The sequence below is a fragment of the Oncorhynchus kisutch genome, unplaced genomic scaffold (genome assembly GCF_002021735.2).
Source record: "Oncorhynchus kisutch isolate 150728-3 unplaced genomic scaffold, Okis_V2 scaffold746, whole genome shotgun sequence".
In the NCBI taxonomy this organism is placed as follows: Eukaryota; Metazoa; Chordata; class Actinopteri; order Salmoniformes; family Salmonidae; genus Oncorhynchus; species Oncorhynchus kisutch.
Window position 1 is genome coordinate 38,713 of NW_022262691.1, and position 20,358 is coordinate 59,070.

The following is a 20,358-nucleotide window of genomic DNA, read 5'->3' on the forward strand; positions in this document are numbered from 1 at the left end:
AGGTAAACAGTGCCCCAGTGGCCTAAGACACTGGCCTCCTAAGCCATGGATTGTGAGTTCTAGTCTTTTCTGAAGTGGCTGAGAGCAGAGTGGCGCAGCGGAAGCGTGCTGGGCCCATAACCCAGAGGTCGATGGATCGAAACCATCCTCTGCTAACCAGTTTTTTTTTTTTAAGTGCAAGCAGAAATTAGAAAAAAATTGTCGTTTCATGCATGTCTCATTGCCATTATACATTTGTTTTTACTCTTCTATCAGTTCGTACTGTCAGAAGGTAAACAGTGCCCCAGTGGCCTAAGACACTGGCCTCCTAAGCCATGGATTGTGAGTTCTAGTCTTTTCTGAAGTGGCTGAGAGCAGAGTGGCGCAGCGGAAGCGTGCTGGGCCCATAACCCAGAGGTCGATGGATCGAAACCATCCTCTGCTAACCAGATTTTTTTTTAATGAAACGCAAGCAGAAATTAGAAAGCTAAATTGAATTTGCGTCTCTCAGTGCTATCCAGTACACATTATTTTTACTGCTTCTATCAGTTCGTACTGTTTGCAGAAGGTAAACAGTGCCCCAGTGGCCTAAGACACTGGCCTCCTAAGCCATGGATTGTGAGTTCTAGTCTTTTCTGAAGTGGCTGAGAGCAGAGTGGCGCAGCGGAAGCGTGCTGGGCCCATAACCCAGAGGTCGATGGATCGAAACCATCCTCTGCTAAACAGTTTCTTTTTAGATTTTAAGTGCGAACAAAAAAAACAAAAAAAATTGTCGTTTCATGGCATGTCTCATTGCCATTATACATTTGTTTTTACCTCTTCCAACAGTTTGTATAGGTCATACTGTTTACACAGTACCCCAGTGGCCTAAGACACTGGCCTCCTAAGCCATGGATTGTGAGTTCTAGTCTTTTCTGAAGTGGCTGAGAGCAGAGTGGCGCAGCGGAAGCGTGCTGGGCCCATAACCCAGAGGTCGATGGATCGAAACCATCCTCTGCTAACCAGATTTTTTTTTAATGAAACGCAAGCAGAAATTAGAAAGCTAAATTGAATTTGCGTCTCTCAGTGCTATCCAGTACACATTATTTTTACTGCTTCTATCAGTTCGTACTGTTTGCAGAAGGTAAACAGTGCCCCAGTGGCCTAAGACACTGGCCTCCTAAGCCATGGATTGTGAGTTCTAGTCTTTTCTGAAGTGGCTGAGAGCAGAGTGGCGCAGCGGAAGCGTGCTGGGCCCATAACCCAGAGGTCGATGGATCGAAACCATCCTCTGCTAAACAGTTTCTTTTTAGATTTTAAGTGCGAACAAAAAAAACTAAAAAAATTGTCGTTTCATGGCATGTCTCATTGCCATTATACATTTGTTTTTACCTCTTCCAACAGTTTGTATAGGTCATACTGTTTACACAGTACCCCAGTGGCCTAAGACACTGGCCTCCTAAGCCATGGATTGTGAGTTCTAGTCTTGTCTGAAGTGCTGAGAGCAGTATGGCGCAGCGGAAGCGTGCTGGGCCCATAACCAGAGGTCGATGGATCGAAACCATCCTCTGCTAACCAGATTTTTTTTTTAATGAAACGCAAGCAGAAATTAGAAAGCTAAATTGAATTTGCGTCTCTCAGTGCTATCCAGTACACATTGTTTTTACTGCTTCTATCAGTTCGTACTGTTTGCAGAAGGTAAACAGTGCCCCAGTGGCCTAATGGATAAGCACTGGCCTCCTAAGCCAGGATTGTGGGTTCAAGTCCCATCTGGGTGGATGGAAGCAGAGTGGCGCAGCGGAAGCGTGCTGGGCCCATAACCCAGAGGTCGATGGATCGAAACCATCCTCTGCTAACCAGATTTTTTTTTTTATGAAACGCAAGCAGAAATTAGAAAGCTAAATTGAATTTGCGTCTCTCAGTGCTATCCAGTACACATTATTTTTACTGCTTCTATCAGTTCGCTACTGTTTGCAGAGGTAAACAGTGCCCCAGTGGCCTAAGACACTGGCCTCCTAAGCCATGGATTGTGAGTTCTAGTCTTTTCTGAAGTGGCTGAGAGCAGAGTGGGCGCAGCGGAAGCGTGCTGGGCCCATAACCCAGAGGTCGATGGGATCGAAACCAATCCTCTGCTAACAGTTTCTTTTTAGATTTTAAGTGCGAACAAAAAAAACAAAAAAATTGTCGTTTCATATGCATGTAGTCCTCATGCCATTATACATTTGTTTTTACCTCTTCCAACAGTTTGTATAGGTCATACTGTTACAGTACCTACCCAGTGGCCTAAGACACTGGCCTCCTAAGCCATGGATTGTGAGTTCTAGTCTTTTCTGAAGTGGCTGAGAGCAGAGTGGCGCAGAGGAAGCGTGCTGGGCCCATAACCCAGAGTCGATGGATCGAAACCATCCTCTGCTAAACAGTTTCTTTTTAGATTTTAAGTGCGAACAAAAAAAACAAAAAAAATTGTCGTTTCATGGCATGTCTCATTGCCATTATACATTTGTTTTTACCTCTTCCAACAGTTTGTATAGGTCATACTGTTTACACAGTACCCCAGTGGCCTAAGACACTGGCCTCCTAAGCCATGGATTGTGAGTTCTAGTCTTTTCTGAAGTGGCTGAGAGCAGAGTGGCGCAGCGGAAGCGTGCTGGGCCCATAACCCAGAGGTCGATGGATCGAAACCATCCTCTGCTAACCAGATTTTTTTTAATGAAACGCAAGCAGAAATTAGAAAGCTAAATTGAATTTGCGTCTCTCAGTGCTATCCAGTACACATTATTTTTACTGCTTCTATCAGTTCGTACTGTTTGCAGAAGGTAAACAGTGCCCCAGTGGCCTAAGACACTGGCCTCCTAAGCCATGGATTGTGAGTTCTAGTCTTTTCTGAAGTGGCTGAGAGCAGAGTGGCGCAGCGGAAGCGTGCTGGGCCCATAACCCAGAGGTCGATGGATCGAAACCATCCTCTGCTAACCAGATTTTTTTTTAATGAAACGCAAGCAGAAATTAGAAAGCTAAATTTCATTTGCGTCTCTCAGTGCTATCCAGTACACATTGTTTTTACTGCTTCTATCAGTTCGTACTGTTTGCAGAAGGTAAACAGTGCCCCAGTGGCCTAATGGATAAGCACTGGCCTCCTAAGCCATGGATTGTGGGTTCTAGTCTTTTCTGGGTGGCTGAAGCAGAGTGGCGCAGCGGAAGCGTGCTGGGCCCATAACCCAGAGGTCGATGGATCGAAACCATCCTCTGCTAACCAGATTTTTTTTTATGAAACGCAAGCAGAAATTAGAAAGCTAAATTGAATTTGCGTCTCTCAGTGCTATCCAGTACACATTATTTTTACTGCTTCTATCAGTTCGTACTGTTTGCAGAAGGTAAACAGTGCCCCAGTGGCCTAAGACACTGGCCTCCTAAGCCATGGATTGTGAGTTCTAGTCTTTTCTGAAGTGGCTGAGAGCAGAGTGGCGCAGCGGAAGCGTGCTGGGCCCATAACCCAGAGGTCGATGGATCGAAACCATCCTCTGCTAACCAGATTTTTTTTTTATGAAACGCAAGCAGAAATTAGAAAGCTAAATTGAATTTGCGTCTCTCAGTGCTATCCAGTACACATTATTTTTACTGCTTCTATCAGTTCGTACTGTTTGCAGAAGGTAAACAGTGCCCCAGTGGCCTAAGACACTGGCCTCCTAAGCCATGGATTGTGAGTTCTAGTCTTTTCTGAAGTGGCTGAGAGCAGAGTGGCGCAGCGGAAGCGTGCTGGGCCCATAACCCAGAGGTCGATGGATCGAAACCATCCTCTGCTAAACAGTTTCTTTTAGATTTTAAGTGCGAACAAAAAAAACAAAAAAAATTGTCGTTTCATGGCATGTCTCATTGCCATTATACATTTGTTTTTACCTCTTCCAACAGTTTGTATAGGTCATACTGTTTACACAGTACCCCAGTGGCCTAAGACACTGGCCTCCTAAGCCATGGATTGTGAGTTCTAGTCTTTTCTGAAGTGGCTGAGAGCAGAGTGGCGCAGCGGAAGCGTGCTGGGCCCATAACCCAGAGGTCGATGGATCGAAACCATCCTCTGCTAACCAGATTTTTTTTTTAATGAAACGCAAGCAGAAATTAGAAAGCTAAATTGAATTTGCGTCTCTCAGTGCTATCCAGTACACATTATTTTTACTGCTTCTATCAGTTCGTACTGTTTGCAGAAGGTAAACAGTGCCCCAGTGGCCTAAGACACTGGCCTCCTAAGCCATGGATTGTGAGTTCTAGTCTTTTCTGAAGTGGCTGAGAGCAGAGTGGCGCAGCGGAAGCGTGCTGGGCCCATAACCCAGAGGTCGATGGATCGAAACCATCCTCTGCTAAACAGTTTCTTTTTAGATTTTAAGTGCGAACAAAAAAAACTAAAAAAATTGTCGTTTCATGGCATGTCTCATTGCCATTATACATTTGTTTTTACCTCTTCCAACAGTTTGTATAGGTCATACTGTTTACACAGTACCCCAGTGGCCTAAGACACTGGCCTCCTAAGCCATGGATTGTGAGTTCTAGTCTTTTCTGAAGTGGCTGAGAGCAGAGTGGCGCAGCGGAAGCGTGCTGGGCCCATAACCCAGAGGTCGATGGATCGAAACCATCCTCTGCTAACCAGATTTTTTTTTTAATGAAACGCAAGCAGAAATTAGAAAGCTAAATTTCATTTGCGTCTCTCAGTGCTATCCAGTACACATTGTTTTTACTGCTTCTATCAGTTCGTACTGTTTGCAGAAGGTAAACAGTGCCCCAGTGGCCTAAGATAACACTGGCCTCCTAAGCCATGGATTGTGAGTTCTAGTCTTTTCTGGGTGGCTGAGAGCAGAGTGGCGCAGCGGAAGCGTGCTGGGCCCATAACCCAGAGGTCGATGGATCGAAACCATCCTCTGCTAACCAGATTTTTTTTTTATGAAACGCAAGCAGAAATTAGAAAGCTAAATTGAATTTGCGTCTCTCAGTGCTATCCAGTACACATTATTTTTACTGCTTCTATCAGTTCGTACTGTTTGCAGAAGGTAAACAGTGCCCCAGTGGCCTAAGACACTGGCCTCCTAAGCCATGGATTGTGAGTTCTAGTCTTTTCTGAAGTGGCTGAGAGCAGAGTGGCGCAGCGGAAGCGTGCTGGGCCCATAACCCAGAGGTCGATGGATCGAAACCATCCTCTGCTAACAGTTTCTTTTTAGATTTTAAGTGCGAACAAAAAAAGAAAAAAATTGTCGTTTCATGGCATGTCTCATTGCCATTATACATTTGTTTTTACCTCTTCCAACAGTTTGTATAGGTCATACTGTTTACACAGTACCCCAGTGGCCTAAGACACTGGCCTCCTAAGCCATGGATTGTGAGTTCTAGTCTTTTCTGAAGTGGCTGAGAGCAGAGTGGCGCAGCGGAAGCGTGCTGGGCCCATAACCCAGAGGTCGATGGATCGAAACCATCCTCTGCTAAACAGTTTTTTTTTAGATTTTAAGTGCGAACAAAAAAAACAAAAAAATTGTCGTTTCATGGCATGTCTCATTGCCATTATACATTTGTTTTTACCTCTTCCAACAGTTTGTATAGGTCATACTGTTTACACAGTACCCCAGTGGCCTAAGACACTGGCCTCCTAAGCCATGGATTGTGAGTTCTAGTCTTTTCTGAAGTGGCTGAGAGCAGAGTGGCGCAGCGGAAGCGTGCTGGGCCCATAACCCAGAGGTCGATGGATCGAAACCATCCTCTGCTAACCAGATTTTTTTTAATGAAACGCAAGCAGAAATTAGAAAGCTAAATTGAATTTGCGTCTCTCAGTGCTATCCAGTACACATTATTTTTACTGCTTCTATCAGTTCGTACTGTTTGCAGAAGGTAAACAGTGCCCCAGTGGCCTAAGACACTGGCCTCCTAAGCCATGGATTGTGAGTTCTAGTCTTTTCTGAAGTGGCTGAGAGCAGAGTGGCGCAGCGGAAGCGTGCTGGGCCCATAACCCAGAGGTCGATGGATCGAAACCATCCTCTGCTAACCAGATTTTTTTTTTAATGAAACGCAAGCAGAAATTAGAAAGCTAAATTGAATTTGCGTCTCTCAGTGCTATCCAGTACACATTGTTTTTACTGCTTCTATCAGTTCGTACTGTTTGCAGAAGGTAAACAGTGCCCCAGTGGCCTAAGACACTGGCCTCCTAAGCCATGGATTGTGAGTTCAAGTCTTTTCTGGGTGGCTGAGAGCAGAGTGGCGCAGCGGAAGCGTGCTGGGCCCATAACCCAGAGGTCGATGGATCGAAACCATCCTCTGCTAACCAGTTTTTTTTTTTTATGAAACGCAAGCAGAAATTAGAAAGCTAAATTGAATTTGCGTCTCTCAGTGCTATCCAGTACACATTGTTTTTACTGCTTCTATCAGTTCGTACTGTTTGCAGAAGGTAAACAGTGCCCCAGTGGCCTAAGACACTGGCCTCCTAAGCCATGGATTGTGAGTTCTAGTCTTTTCTGAAGTGGCTGAGAGCAGAGTGGCGCAGCGGAAGCGTGCTGGGCCCATAACCCAGAGGTCGATGGATCGAAACCATCCTCTGCTAACCAGATTTTTTTTTAATGAAACGCAAGCAGAAATTAGAAAGCTAAATTGAATTTGCGTCTCTCAGTGCTATCCAGTACACATTATTTTTACTGCTTCTATCAGTTCGTACTGTTTGCAGAAGGTAAACAGTGCCCCAGTGGCCTAAGACACTGGCCTCCTAAGCCATGGATTGTGAGTTCTAGTCTTTCTGAAGTGGCTGAGAGCAGAGTGGCGCAGCGGAAGCGTGCTGGGCCCATAACCCAGAGGTCGATGGATCGAAACCATCCTCTGCTAAACAGTTTCTTTTTAGATTTTAAGTGCGAACAAAAAAAAAAAAAAAAAATTGTCGTTTCATGGCATGTCTCATTGCCATTATACATTTGTTTTTACTCTTCCAACAGTTGTATAGGTCATACTGTTTACACAGTACCCCAGTGGCCTAAGACACTGGCCTCCTAAGCCATGGATTGTGAGTTCTAGTCTTTTCTGAAGTGGCTGAGAGCAGAGTGGCGCAGCGGAAGCGTGCTGGGCCCATAACCCAGAGGTCGATGGATCGAAACCATCCTCTGCTAACCAGATTTTTTTTTTTATGAAACGCAAGCAGAAATTAGAAAGCTAAATTGATTTGCGTCTCTCAGTGCTATCCAGTACACATTGTTTTTACTGCTTCTATCAGTTCGTACTGTTGGCAGAAGGTAAACAGTGCCCCAGTGGCCTAAGACACTGGCCTCCTAAGCCATGGATTGTGAGTTCTAGTCTTTTCTGGGTGGCTGAAGCAGAGTGGCGCAGCGGAAGCGTGCTGGGCCCATAACCCAGAGGTCGATGGATCGAAACCATCCTCTGCTAACCAGTTTTTTTTTTTATGAACGCAAGCAAATTAGAAAGCTAAATTGAATTTGCGTCTCTCAGTGCTATCCAGTACACATTATTTTTACTGCTTCTATCAGTTCGTACTGTTTGCAGAAGGTAAACAGTGCCCCATGGCCTAAGACACTGGCCTCCTAAGCCATGGATTGTGAGTTCTAGTCTTTTCTGAAGTGGCTGAGAGCAGAGTGGCGCAGCGGAAGCGTGCTGGGCCCATAACCCAGAGGTCGATGGATCGAAACCATCCTCTGCTAACAGTTTTTTTTTTTTTAGATTTTAATGCGAACAAAAAAACAAAAAAATTGTCGTTTCTCATGGCATGTCTCATTGCCATTATACATTTGTTTTTACCTCTTCCAACAGTTTGTATAGTCATACTGTTTACACACAGTACCCCAGTGGCCTAAGACACTGGCCTCCTAAGCCATGGATTGTGAGTTCTAGTCTTTTCTGAAGTGGCTGAGAGCAGAGTGGCGCAGCGGAAGCGTGCTGGGCCCATAACCCAGAGGTCGATGGATCGAAACCATCCTCTGCTAACCAGATTTTTTTTTAATGAAACGCAAGCAGAATTAGAAAGCTAAATTGAATTTGCGTCTCTCAGTGCTATCCATTACACATTGTTTTTACTGCTTCTCCAGTTCGTACTGTTTGCAGAAGGTACACAGTACCCCAGTGGCCTAAGACACTGGCCTCCTAAGCCATGGATTGTGAGTTCTAGTCTTTCTGAAGTGGCTGAGAGCAGAGTGGCGCAGCGGAAGCGTGCTGGGCCCATAACCCAGAGGTCGATGGATCGAAACCATCCTCTGCTAACCAGATTTTTTTTTAATGAACGCAAGCAGAAATTAGAAAGCTAAATTGAATTTGCGTCTCTCAGTGCTATCCAGTACACATTATTTTTACTGCTTCTATCAGTTCGTACTGTTTGCAGAAGGTAAACAGTGCCCCAGTGGCCTAATGACACTGGCCTCCTAAGCCAGGGATTGTGGGTTCAGTCCCATCTGGGTGGATGGAAGCAGAGTGGCGCAGCGGAAGCGTGCTGGGCCCATAACCCAGAGGTCGATGGATCGAAACCATCCTCTGCTAAACAGTTTCTTTTTAGATTTTAAGTGCGAACAAAAAAACAAAAAAAATTGTCGTTTCATGGCATGTCTCATTGCCATTATACATTTGTTTTTACCTCTTCCAACAGTTTGTATAGGTCATACTGTTTACACAGTACCCCAGTGGCCTAAGACACTGGCCTCCTAAGCCATGGATTGTGAGTTCTAGTCTTTTCTGAAGTGGCTGAGAGCAGAGTGGCGCAGCGGAAGCGTGCTGGGCCCATAACCCAGAGGTCGATGGATCGAAACCATCCTCTGCTAACCAGATTTTTTTTTAATGAAACGCAAGCAGAAATTAGAAAGCTAAATTGAATTTGCGTCTCTCAGTGCTATCCAGTACACATTATTTTTACTGCTTCTATCAGTTCGTACTGTTTGCAGAAGGTAAACAGTGCCCCAGTGGCCTAAGACACTGGCCTCCTAAGCCATGGATTGTGAGTTCAAGTCTTTTCTGAAGTGGCTGAGAGCAGAGTGGCGCAGCGGAAGCGTGCTGGGCCCATAACCCAGAGGTCGATGGATCGAAACCATCCTCTGCTAAACAGTTTCTTTTTAGATTTTAAGTGCGAACAAAAAAACAAAAAAAAATTTCGTTTCATGGCATGTCTCATTGCCATTATACATTTGTTTTTACCTCTTCCAACAGTTTGTATAGGTCATACTGTTTACACAGTACCCCAGTGGCCTAAGACACTGGCCTCCTAAGCCATGGATTGTGAGTTCTAGTCTTTTCTGAAGTGGCTGAGAGCAGAGTGGCGCAGCGGAAGCGTGCTGGGCCCATAACCCAGAGGTCGATGGATCGAAACCATCCTCTGCTAACCAGATTTTTTTTTTATGAAACGCAAGCAGAATTAGAAAGCTAAATTGAATTTGCGTCTCTCATGCTATCCAGTACACATTATTTTTACTGCTTCTATCAGTTCGTACTGTTTGCAGAAGGTAACAGTGCCCCAGTGGCCTAAGACACTGGCCTCCTAAGCCATGGATTGTGAGTTCTAGTCTTTTCTGAAGTGGCTGAGAGCAGAGTGGCGCAGCGGAAGCGTGCTGGGCCCATAACCCAGAGGTCGATGGATCGAAACCATCCTCTGCTAACCAGATTTTTTTTTAATGAAACGCAAGCAGAAATTAGAAAGCTAAATTGAATTTGCGTCTCTCAGTGCTATCCAGTACACATTATTTTTACTGCTTCTATCAGTTCGTACTGTTTGCAGAAGGTAAACAGTGCCCCAGTGGCCTAAGACACTGGCCTCCTAAGCCATGGATTGTGAGTTCTAGTCTTTTCTGAAGTGGCTGAGAGCAGAGTGGCGCAGCGGAAGCGTGCTGGGCCCATAACCCAGAGGTCGATGGATCGAAACCATCCTCTGCTAAACAGTTTCTTTTTAGATTTAAGTGCGAACAAAAAAAACAAAAAAATTGTCGTTTCATGGCATGTCTCATTGCCATTATACATTTGTTTTTACCTCTTCCAACAGTTTGTATAGGTCATACTGTTTACACAGTACCCCAGTGGCCTAAGACACTGGCCTCCTAAGCCATGGATTGTGAGTTCTAGTCTTTTCTGAAGTGGCTGAGAGCAGAGTGGCGCAGCGGAAGCGTGCTGGGCCCATAACCCAGAGGTCGATGGATCGAAACCATCCTCTGCTAACCAGATTTTTTTTTAATGAAACGCAAGCAGAAATTAGAAAGCTAAATTGAATTTGCGTCTCTCAGTGCTATCCAGTACACATTATTTTTACTGCTTCTATCAGTTCGTACTGTTTGCAGAAGGTAAACAGTGCCCCAGTGGCCTAATGATAACACTGGCCTCCTAAGCCATGGATTGTGAGTTCTAGTCCCATCTGAAGTGGCTGGAGCAGAGTGGCGCAGCGGAAGCGTGCTGGGCCCATAACCCAGAGGTCGATGGATCGAAACCATCCTCTGCTAAACAGTTTCTTTTTAGATTTTAAGTGCGAACAAAAAAAACAAAAAAAATTGTCGTTTCATGGCATGTCTCATTGCCATTATACATTTGTTTTTACCTCTTCCAACAGTTTGTATAGGTCATACTGTTTACACAGTACCCCAGTGGCCTAAGACACTGGCCTCCTAAGCCATGGATTGTGAGTTCTAGTCTTTTCTGAAGTGGCTGAGAGCAGAGTGGCGCAGCGGAAGCGTGCTGGGCCCATAACCCAGAGGTCGATGGATCGAAACCATCCTCTGCTAACCAGATTTTTTTTTTATGAAACGCAAGCAGAAATTAGAAAGCTAAATTGAATTTGCGTCTCTCAGTGCTATCCAGTACACATTATTTTTACTGCTTCTATCAGTTCGTACTGTTTGCAGAAGGTAAACAGTGCCCCAGTGGCCTAAGACACTGGCCTCCTAAGCCATGGATTGTGAGTTCTAGTCTTTTCTGAAGTGGCTGAGAGCAGAGTGGCGCAGCGGAAGCGTGCTGGGCCCATAACCCAGAGGTCGATGGATCGAAACCATCCTCTGCTAAACAGTTTCTTTTTAGATTTTAAGTGCGAACAAAAAAAACAAAAAAAATTGTCGTTTCATGGCATGTCTCATTGCCATTATACATTTGTTTTTACCTCTTCCAACAGTTTGTATAGGTCATACTGTTTACACAGTACCCCAGTGGCCTAAGACACTGGCCTCCTAAGCCATGGATTGTGAGTTCTAGTCTTTTCTGAAGTGGCTGAGAGCAGAGTGGCGCAGCGGAAGCGTGCTGGGCCCATAACCCAGAGGTCGATGGATCGAAACCATCCTCTGCTAACCAGATTTTTTTTTTATGAAACGCAAGCAGAAATTAGAAAGCTAAATTGAATTTGCGTCTCTCAGTGCTATCCAGTACACATTATTTTTACTGCTTCTATCAGTTCGTACTGTTTGCAGAAGGTAAACAGTGCCCCAGTGGCCTAAGACACTGGCCTCCTAAGCCATGGATTGTGAGTTCTAGTCTTTTCTGAAGTGGCTGAGAGCAGAGTGGCGCAGCGGAAGCGTGCTGGGCCCATAACCCAGAGGTCGATGGATCGAAACCATCCTCTGCTAACCAGATTTTTTTTTAATGAAACGCAAGCAGAAATTAGAAAGCTAAATTGAATTTGCGTCTCTCAGTGCTATCCAGTACACATTATTTTTACTGCTTCTATCAGTTCGTACTGTTTGCAGAAGGTAAACAGTGCCCCAGTGGCCTAAGACACTGGCCTCCTAAGCCATGGATTGTGAGTTCTAGTCTTTTCTGAAGTGGCTGAGAGCAGAGTGGCGCAGCGGAAGCGTGCTGGGCCCATAACCCAGAGGTCGATGGATCGAAACCATCCTCTGCTAACCAGATTTTTTTTTAATGAAACGCAAGCAGAAATTAGAAAGCTAAATTGAATTTGCGTCTCTCAGTGCTATCCAGTACACATTATTTTTACTGCTTCTATCAGTTCGTACTGTTTGCAGAAGGTAAACAGTGCCCCAGTGGCCTAATGGATAAGGCACTGGCCTCCTAAGCCAGGGATTGTGGGTTCTAGTCCCATCTGGGTGGATGAGAGCAGAGTGGCGCAGCGGAAGCGTGCTGGGCCCATAACCCAGAGGTCGATGGATCGAAACCATCCTCTGCTAAACAGTTTCTTTTTAGATTTTAAGTGCGAACAAAAAAAACAAAAAAAATTGTCGTTTCATGGCATGTCTCATTGCCATTATACATTTGTTTTTACCTCTTCCAACAGTTTGTATAGGTCATACTGTTTACACAGTACCCCAGTGGCCTAAGACACTGGCCTCCTAAGCCATGGATTGTGAGTTCTAGTCTTTTCTGAAGTGGCTGAGAGCAGAGTGGCGCAGCGGAAGCGTGCTGGGCCCATAACCCAGAGGTCGATGGATCGAAACCATCCTCTGCTAACCAGATTTTTTTTTATGAAACGCAAGCAGAAATTAGAAAGCTAAATTGAATTTGCGTCTCTCAGTGCTATCCAGTACACATTATTTTTACTGCTTCTATCAGTTCGTACTGTTTGCAGAAGGTAAACAGTGCCCCAGTGGCCTAAGGACACTGGCCTCCTAAGCCATGGATTGTGGTTCTAGTCTTTTCTGAAGTGGCTGAGAGCAGAGTGGCGCAGCGGAAGCGTGCTGGGCCCATAACCCAGAGGTCGATGGATCGAAACCATCCTCTGCTAAAACAGTTCTTTTTAGATTTTAAGTGCGAACAAAAAAAACAAAAAAACTTGTCGTTTCATTGCATGTCTCATTGCCATTATACATTTGTTTTTACCTCTTCCAACAGTTATATAGGTCATACTGTTTACACATACCCCCAGTGGCCTAAGACACTGGCCTCCTAAGCCATGGATTGTGAGTTCTAGTCTTTCTGAAGTGGCTGAGAGCAGAGTGGCGCAGCGGAAGCGTGCTGGGCCCATAACCCAGAGGTCGATGGATCGAAACCATCCTCTTCTAACAAGTTTTTTTTAATGAAACGCAAGCAAAAAAAACAAAAAAATTGTCGTTTCATGGCATGTCTCATTGCCATTATACATTTGTTTTTACCTCTTCCAACAGTTTGTATAGGTCATACTGTTTACACAGTACCCCAGTGGCCTAAGACACTGGCCTCCTAAGCCATGGATTGTGAGTTCTAGTCTTTTCTGAAGTGGCTGAGAGCAGAGTGGCGCAGCGGAAGCGTGCTGGGCCCATAACCCAGAGGTCGATGGATCGAAACCATCCTCTGCTAACCAGATTTTTTTTTTATGAAACGCAAGCAGAAATTAGAAAGCTAAATTGAATTTGCGTCTCTCAGTGCTATCCAGTACACATTATTTTTACTGCTTCTATCAGTTCGTACTGTTTGCAGAAGGTAAACAGTGCCCCAGTGGCCTAAGACACTGGCCTCCTAAGCCATGGATTGTGAGTTCTAGTCTTTTCTGAAGTGGCTGAGAGCAGAGTGGCGCAGCGGAAGCGTGCTGGGCCCATAACCCAGAGGTCGATGGATCGAAACCATCCTCTGCTAAACAGTTTCTTTTTAGATTTTAAGTGCGAACAAAAAAACAAAAAAATTGTCGTTTCATGGCATGTCTCATTGCCATTATACATTTGTTTTTACCTCTTCCAACAGTTTGTATAGGTCATACTGTTTACACAGTACCCCAGTGGCCTAAGACACTGGCCTCCTAAGCCATGGATTGTGAGTTCTAGTCTTTTCTGAAGTGGCTGAGAGCAGAGTGGCGCAGCGGAAGCGTGCTGGGCCATAACCCAGAGGTCGATGGATCGAAAACCATCCTCTGCTAACCAGATTTTTTTTTAATGAAACGCAAGCAGAAATTAGAAGCCTAAATTGAATTTGCGTCTCTCAGTGCTATCCAGTACACATTATTTTACTGCTTCTATCAGTTCGTACTGTTTGCAGAAAGTAAACAGTGCCCCAGTGGCCTAATGGATAAGGCACTGGCCTCCTAAGCCAGGGATTGTGGGTTCAAGTCCATTCTGAGGTGGATGAGAGCAGAGTGGCGCAGCGGAAGCGTGCTGGGCCCATAACCCAGAGGTCGATGGATCGAAACCATCCTCTGCTAAACAGTTTCTTTTTAGATTTTAAGTGCGAACAAAAAAACAAAAAAAAAATTGTCGTTTCATGGCATGTCTCATTGCCATTATACATTTGTTTTTACCTCTTCCAACAGTTTGTATAGGTCATACTGTTTACACAGTACCCCAGTGGCCTAAGACACTGGCCTCCTAAGCCATGGATTGTGAGTTCTAGTCTTTTCTGAAGTGGCTGAGAGCAGAGTGGCGCAGCGGAAGCGTGCTGGGCCCATAACCCAGAGGTCGATGGATCGAAACCATCCTCTGCTAACCAGATTTTTTTTTAATGAAACGCAAGCAGAAATTAGAAAAGCTAAATTGAATTTGCGTCTCTCAGTGCTATCCAGTACACATTATTTTTACTGCTTCTATCAGTTCGTACTGTTTGCAGAAGGTAAACAGTGCCCCAGTGGCCTAATGGATAAGGCACTGGCCTCCTAAGCCAGGGATTGTGGGTTCAAGTCCCATCTGGGGTGGATGGAAGCAGAGTGGCGCAGCGGAAGCGTGCTGGGCCCATAACCCAGAGGTCGATGGATCGAAACCATCCTCTGCTAAACAGTTTCTTTTTAGATTTTAAGTGCGAACAAAAAAAACAAAAAAAATTGTCGTTTCATGGCATGTCTCATTGCCATTATACATTTGTTTTTACCTCTTCCAACAGTTTGTATAGGTCATACTGTTTACACAGTACCCCAGTGGCCTAAGACACTGGCCTCCTAAGCCATGGATTGTGAGTTCTAGTCTTTTCTGAAGTGGCTGAGAGCAGAGTGGCGCAGCGGAAGCGTGCTGGGCCCATAACCCAGAGGTCGATGGATCGAAACCATCCTCTGCTAACCAGATTGTTTTTTTATGAAACGCAAGCAGAATTAGAAAGCATAAATGAATATTTGCGTTCCTTCAGTTGCTATCCAGTCACATTATTTTACTGCTTCTATCAGTTCGTACTGTTTGCCGAATGTAACGAGTGCCCCAGTGGTCCAATGGATAAGGCACTGGCCTCCTAAGCCTAGGGCTTGTGGGTTCAAGTCCATCTGGGGTGGATGGAAGCAGCAGTGGCGCAGCGGAAGCGTGCTGGGCCCCATAACCAAGAGGTCGATGGATCGAAACCATCCTCTGCTAAACAGTTTCTTTTTAGATTTAAGTTGCGGAACAAAAAAAACACAAAAAAATGTCGTTCCTGGCATGTCTCATGCCATTATACATTTGTTTTTACCTCTTTCCAACAGTTTGTATTAGGTCATACGTTTACACAGTACCCCAGTGGGCCCTAAGACATGGCCTCCTTAAGCCATGGATTGTGAGTTCATGTCTTTTCTGAAGTGGCTGAGAGCAGAGTGGCGCCAGCGGTCAGCGTTGCTGGGCCCATAACCCAGAGGTCGATGGATCGAAACCATCCTCTGCTAACCAGATTTTTTTTTTAATGAAACGCAAGCAGAAATTAGAAAGCTAAATTGAATTTGCGTCTCTCAGTGCTATCCAGTACACATTATTTTTACTGCTTCTATCAGTTCGTACTGTTTGCAGAAGGTAAACAGTGCCCCAGTGGCCTAATGGATAAGCACTGGCCTCCTAAGCCAGGGATTGTGGGTTTCAAGTCCATCTGGGGTGGATGGAAGCAGAGTGGCGCAGCGGAAGCGTGCTGGGCCCATAACCCAGAGGTCGATGGATCGAAACCATCCTCTGCTAAACAGTTTCTTTTTAGATTTTAAGTGCGAACAAAAAAAAACAAAAAAAATTGTCGTTTCATGGCATGTCTCATTGCCATTATACATTTGTTTTTACCTCTTCCAACAGTTTGTATAGGTCATACTGTTTACACAGTACCCCAGTGGCCTAAGACACTGGCCTCCTAAGCCATGATTGTGAGTTCTAGTCTTTTCTGAAGTGGCTGAGAGCAGAGTGGCGCAGCGGAAGCGTGCTGGGCCCATAACCCAGAGGTCGATGGATCGAAACCATCCTCTGCTAACCAGATTTTTTTTTAATGAACGCAAGCAGAAATTAGAAAGCTAAATTGAATTTGCGTCTCTCAGTGCTATCCAGTACACATTATTTTTACTGCTTCTATCAGTTCGTACTGTTTTGCAGAAGGTAAACAGTGCCCCAGTGGCCTAATGGATAAGGCACTGGCCTCCTAAGCCAGGATTGTGGGTTCAAGTCCCATCTGGGGTGGATGGAAGCAGAGTGGCGCAGCGGAAGCGTGCTGGGCCCATAACCCAGAGGTCGATGGATCGAAACCATCCTCTGCTAAACAGTTTCTTTTTAGATTTTAAGTGCGAACAAAAAAAACAAAAAAATTGTCTGTTTCATGGCATGTCTCATTGCCATTATACATTTGTTTTACCTCTTCCAACAGTTTGTATAGGTCATACTGTTTACACAGTACCCCAGTGGCCTAAAGACACTGGGCCTCCTAAGCCATGGATTGTGAGTTCTAGTCTTTTCTGAAGTGGCTGAGAGCAGAGTGGCGCAGCGGAAGCGTGCTGGGCCCATAACCCAGAGGTCGATGGATCGAAACCATCCTCTGCTAACCAGATTTTTTTTTGAATGAAACGCAAGCAGAAATTAGAAAGCTAAATTGAATTTGCGTCTCTCAGTGCTATCCAGTACACATTATTTTTACTGCTTCTATCAGTTCGTACTGTTGCAGAAGGTAAACAGTGGCCCCAGTGGCCTAATGGATAAGGCACTGGCCTCCTAAGCCAGGGATTGTGGGTTCAAGTCCCAATCTGGGGTGGATGAAGCAGAGTGGCGCAGCGGAAGCGTGCTGGGCCCATAACCCAGAGGTCGATGGATCGAAACCATCCTCTGCTAAACAGTTTCTTTTAGATTTTAAGTGCGAACAAAAAAAACAAAAAAATTGTCGTTTCATGGCATTGTCCTCATTGCCATTATACATTTGTTTTTACCTCTTCCAACAGTTTGGTATAGGTCATACTGTTTTTACACAGTACCCCAGTGGCCTAAGACACTGGCCTCCTAAGCCATGGATTGTGAGTTCTAGTCTTTCTGAAGTGGCTGAGAGCAGAGTGGCGCAGCGGAAGAGTGCTGGGCCCATAACCCAGAGGTCGATGGATCGAAACCATCCTCTGCTAACCAGATTTTTTTTTAATGAAACGCAAGCAGAAATTAGAAAGCTAAATGAATTTGCGTCTCTCAGTGCTATCCAGTACACATTATTTTTACTGCTTCTATCAGTTCGTACTGTTTGCAGAAGGTAAACAGTGCCCCAGTGGCCTAATGGATAAGGCCCTGGCCTCCTAAGCAGGGATTGTGGGTTCAAGTCCCATCTGGTGTGGATGGAAGCAGAGTGGCGCAGGCGAAGCGTGCTGGGCCCATAACCAGAGGTCGATGGATCGAAACATCCTCTGCTAAACAGTTTCTTTTTAGATTTTAAGTGCGAACCAAAAAAAACAAAAAAAATTGTCGTTTCATGGCATGTCTCATTGCCATTATACATTTGTTTTACCTCTTCCAACAGTTTGTATAGGTCATACTGTTTACACAGTACCCAGTGGCCTAAGACACTGGCCTCCTAAGCCATGGATTGTGAGTTCTAGTCTTTTCTGAAGTGGCTGAGAGCAGAGTGGCGCAGCGGAAGCGTGCTGGGCCCATAACCCAGAGGTCGATGGATCGAAACCATCCTCTGCTAACCAGATTTTTTTTTTTAATGAAACGCAAGCAGAAATGAGAAAGCTAAATTGAATTTGCGTCTCTCAGTGCTATCCAGTACACATTATTTTTACCTGCTTCTATCAGTTCGTACTGTTTGCAGAAGGGTTAAACAGTGCCCCAGTGGCCTAATGGATAAGGCACTGGCCTCCTAAGCCAGGGATTGTGGGTTCAAGTCCCATCTTGGGTGGATGGAAGCAGAGTGGCGCAGCGGAAGCGTGCTGGGCCATAACCCAGAGGTCGATGGATCGAAAACCATCCTCTGCTAACCATATTTTGTTTTTATGAAACGCAAGCAGAAATTAGAAAGCTAAATTGAATTTGCGTCTCTCAGTGCTATCCAGTACACATTATTTTACTGCTTCTATCAGTTTCGTACTGTTTGCAGAAGGTAAACAGTGCCCCAGTGGCCTAAGGACACTGGCCTCCTAAGCCATGGATTGTGAGTTCTAGTCTTTCTTAAAGTGGCTGAGAGCAGAGTGGCGCAGCGGAAAGCGTGCTGGGCCCATAACCCAGAGGTCGATGGATCGAAACCATCCTCTGCTAACCAGATTGTTTTTTTTATGAAACGCAAGCAGAAATTAGAAAGCTAAATTGAATTTGCGTCTCTCAGTGCCATCCAGTACACATTATTTTACTCGCTTCTATCAGTTCGTACTGTTGCAGAAGGTAAACAGTGCCCCAGTGCCTAAGACACTGGCCTCCTAAGCCATGGATTGTGGGTTCTAGTCTTTTCTGAAGTGGCTGAGAGCAGAGTGGCGCAGCGGAAGCGTGCGGGCCCATAACCCAGAGGTCGATGGATCGAAACCATCCTCTGCTAAACAGTTTCTTTTTAGATTTTAAGTGCGAACAAAAAAAACAAAAAAAATTGTCGTTTCATGGCATGTCTCATTGCCATTATACATTTGTTTTTACCTCTTCCAACAGTTTGTATAGGTCATACTGTTTACACAGTACCCCAGTGGCCTAAGACACTGGCCTCCTAAGCCATGGATTGTGAGTTCTAGTCTTTTCTGAAGTGGCTGAGAGCAGAGTGGCGCAGCGGAAGCGTGCTGGGCCCATACCCAGAGGTCGATGGATCGAAACCATCCTCTGCTAACCAGATTTTTTTTTAATGAAACGCAAGCAGAAATTAGAAAGCTAAATTGAATTTGCGTCTCTCAGTGCTATCCAGTACACATTATTTTTACTGCTTCTATCAGTTCGTACTGTTTGCAGAAAGTAAACAGTGCCCAGTGGCCTAATGGATAAGGCACTGGCCTCCTAAGCCAGGGATTGTGGGTTCAAGTCCCATCTGGGGTGGATGGAAGCAGAGTGGCGCAGCGGAAGCGTGCTGGGCCCATAACCCAGAGGTCGATGGATCGAAACCATCCTCTGCTAAACAGTTTCTTTTTAGATTTTAAGTGCGAACAAAAAAAAACAAAAAAAAATGTCGTTTCATGGCATGTCTCATTGCCATTATACATTTGTTTTTACCTCTTCCAACAGTTTGTATAGGTCATACTGTTACACAGTACCCCCAGTGGCCTAAGACACTGGCCTCCTAAGCCATGGATTGTGAGTTCTAGTCTTTTTCTGAAGTGGCTGAGAGCAGAGTGGCGCAGCGGAAAGCGTGCTGGGCCCATAACCCAGAGGTCGATGGATCGAAACCATCCTCTGCTAACCAGATTTTTTTTAATGAAACGCAAGCAGAAATTAGAAAGCTAAATTGAATTTGCGTCTCTCAGTGCTATCCAGTACACATTATTTTTACTGCTTCTATCAGTTCGTACTGTTTGCAGAAGGTAAACAGTGCCCCAGTGGCCTAATGGATAAGGCACTGGCCTCCTAAGCCAGGGATTGTGGGTTCAAGTCCCATCTGGGGTGGATGGAAGCAGAGTGGCGCAGCGGAAGCGTGCTGGGCCCATAACCCAGAGGTCGATGGATCGAAACCATTCCTCTGCTAAACAGTTTCTTTTTAGATTTTAAGTGCGAACAAAAAAAACAAAAAAAAATTGTCGTTTCATGGCATGTCTCATTGCCATTATACATTTGTTTTTACCTCTTCCAACAGTTTGTATAGGTCATACTGTTTACACAGTACCCCAGTGGCCTAAGACACTGGCCTCCTAAGCCATGGATTGTGAGTTCTAGTCTTTTCTGAAGTGGCTGAGAGCAGAGTGGCGCAGCGGAAGCGTGCTGGGCCCATAACCCAGAGGTCGATGGATCGAAACCATCCTCTGCTAACCAGATTTTTTTTTATGAAACGCAAGCAGAAATTAGAAGCTAAATTGAATTTGCGTCTCTCAGTGCTATCCAGTACACATTATTTTTACTGCTTCTATCAGTTCGTACTGTTTGCAGAAGGTAAACAGTGCCCCAGTGGCCTAAGACACTGGCCTCCTAAGCCATGGATTGTGAGTTCTAGTCTTTTCTGAAGTGGCTGAGAGCAGAGTGGCGCAGCGGAAGCGTGCTGGGCCCATAACCCAGAGGTCGATGGATCGAAACCATCCTCTGCTAAACAGTTTTCTTTTAGATTTTAAGTGCGAAACAAAAAAACAAAAAAAATTTTCGTTTCATGGACATGTCTCATTGCCATTATACATTTGTTTTTACCTCTTCCAACAGTTGTATAGGTCATACTGTTTACACAGTACCCCAGTGGCCTAAGACACTGGCCTCCTAAGCCATGGATTGT

The 20,358-nt window shown here is 45.1% G+C and overlaps 7 non-coding genes across 7 annotated transcripts; all 7 read left to right on the forward strand.

Moving 5' to 3' along the window:
* The first annotated feature begins 11,912 nt into the window (after window positions 1-11,912).
* On the forward strand, window positions 11,913-11,985 carry trnar-ccu (transfer RNA arginine (anticodon CCU)). The gene has a single exon. It is a non-coding gene; the product is annotated as a tRNA-Arg (tRNA).
* Window positions 11,986-14,415: 2,430 nt separating this feature from the next.
* Window positions 14,416-14,488, forward strand: trnar-ccu (transfer RNA arginine (anticodon CCU)). Its single transcript has one exon. It is a non-coding gene; the product is annotated as a tRNA-Arg (tRNA).
* A 1,621-nt stretch (window positions 14,489-16,109) lies between these two features.
* trnar-ccu (transfer RNA arginine (anticodon CCU)) lies at window positions 16,110-16,181 on the forward strand. Its single transcript has one exon. It is a non-coding gene; the product is annotated as a tRNA-Arg (tRNA).
* Window positions 16,182-16,672: 491 nt separating this feature from the next.
* trnar-ccu (transfer RNA arginine (anticodon CCU)) lies at window positions 16,673-16,746 on the forward strand. Its single transcript has one exon. It is a non-coding gene; the product is annotated as a tRNA-Arg (tRNA).
* Window positions 16,747-17,798: 1,052 nt separating this feature from the next.
* Window positions 17,799-17,871, forward strand: trnar-ccu (transfer RNA arginine (anticodon CCU)). Its single transcript has one exon. It is a non-coding gene; the product is annotated as a tRNA-Arg (tRNA).
* Window positions 17,872-18,910: 1,039 nt separating this feature from the next.
* Window positions 18,911-18,983, forward strand: trnar-ccu (transfer RNA arginine (anticodon CCU)). The gene has a single exon. It is a non-coding gene; the product is annotated as a tRNA-Arg (tRNA).
* A 491-nt stretch (window positions 18,984-19,474) lies between these two features.
* trnar-ccu (transfer RNA arginine (anticodon CCU)) lies at window positions 19,475-19,547 on the forward strand. Its single transcript has one exon. It is a non-coding gene; the product is annotated as a tRNA-Arg (tRNA).
* Window positions 19,548-20,358: the final 811 nt, after the last annotated feature.